Source organism: Alexandromys fortis, unplaced genomic scaffold (assembly GCF_014885135.2).
Source record: "Alexandromys fortis isolate MF-2015 unplaced genomic scaffold, M_Fortis_MF-2015_v1.1 scaffold_192, whole genome shotgun sequence".
In the NCBI taxonomy this organism is placed as follows: domain Eukaryota; kingdom Metazoa; phylum Chordata; class Mammalia; order Rodentia; family Cricetidae; genus Alexandromys; species Alexandromys fortis.
The window spans coordinates 2,158,635-2,159,904 of record NW_026068071.1 but is presented as its reverse complement, the minus strand read 5'-3'; the positions used below and the strand labels follow the sequence as shown (position 1 = coordinate 2,159,904).

Below are 1,270 nucleotides of genomic sequence, written 5' to 3'. Positions count from 1 at the left end.
TGAGAACTGAAGGAGACTTTGAAAGGACAAACAAGACCCATACCCATAAAAACCAGACCATATGCCAGTATTATTAACTGTGTAGCAGACACAAAAAGTCTCCACTAACCAAGAAGATATTTGCAATTGATACTTGCTGGAAAAAGAAGATCAGAGCTGCCATCTTGCGTCCCGGCATGTGTGCGCATTATCTCAGCTGGTCCACCCGAGACCCCCTAAGTGCAAACCCTAGTCCCTCCGCGCAGCCCCATTTCCACTCCGACAAGATGAAAGAAACGATCATGAACCAGGAAAAACTGGCCAAGCTGCAGGCACAAGTGCGCATTGGTGAGAAAGGAACTGCTCGCAGAAAGAAGAAGGTGGTTCACAGAACAGCCAGAGCAGATGATAAAAAACTGCAGTTCTCCTTAAAGAAGTTCTCTGGTATTGAAGAGGTGAACATGTTCACAAACCAAGGAACAGTGGTCCATTTTAACAACCCTAAAGTTCAGGCGTCTCTGGTAGCAAACACCTTCACCGTTACAGGCCACGGCGAGAGAAAGCAACTGACAGAAATGCTTCCCAGCATTCTAAACCAGCTTGGGGCAGACAGTCTGACTAGTTTAAGGAGACTGGCTGAAGCTCTGCCCAACAATCTGTGGATGGAAAAGCACCCCTTGCTACTGGAGAGGATGATGATGATGAAGTCCCAGATCTGGTGGAGAATTTTGATGAGGCTTCTAAGAATGAGGCAAACTGAACGGAGGCGACTTCTGAAGAACTGACACTTGCAGAAGTTACAGGAGCTGCTATTTTATATCATGGCTGCTTTTTAAAGGTCTTTTGTTTATGGATCTGATCAAATCTAGATCGCTAATATTTTTAAGCCCAAGCCCCTTGGACACTGCAGCTCTTTTCAGTTTTTGCTTAAACACAATTCCTTCTTTGCAGCGAATTACGCTGAAGAAGCCTGGGAATAAAGTTTGGAAACGGGTTAATAAAATTATTTGACTAGAAAAAAAATAAAATCAGTTTTGTTCAATGGAATATAACTGGGAATACTCAATACATTCCAGTGTAGGCTTCATAACTAGCAGTAGCTGGCCAATGCAAACCTTATGCCATGTGTTCATTTTGTATTTTCGTCTTTCTAGTATTAAGATTTTTTTCAGAGAGATAGAGAAAGCAAAGACTGAACAAGTGGGCAGGTAGAGATGTGGGAAACAAAGGGAGCAGAAAACGTTGTTGAAGGGAGAAATCATGATAAGTTTATTTTATGAGAATTTTTTTC

General features: G+C 42.4%; 1 pseudogene; it reads left to right on the top strand.

The window, feature by feature from the left end:
• The first annotated feature begins 240 nt into the window (after positions 1-240).
• On the top strand, positions 241-946 carry LOC126487958 (transcription factor BTF3-like; annotated as a pseudogene).
• Positions 947-1,270: the final 324 nt, after the last annotated feature.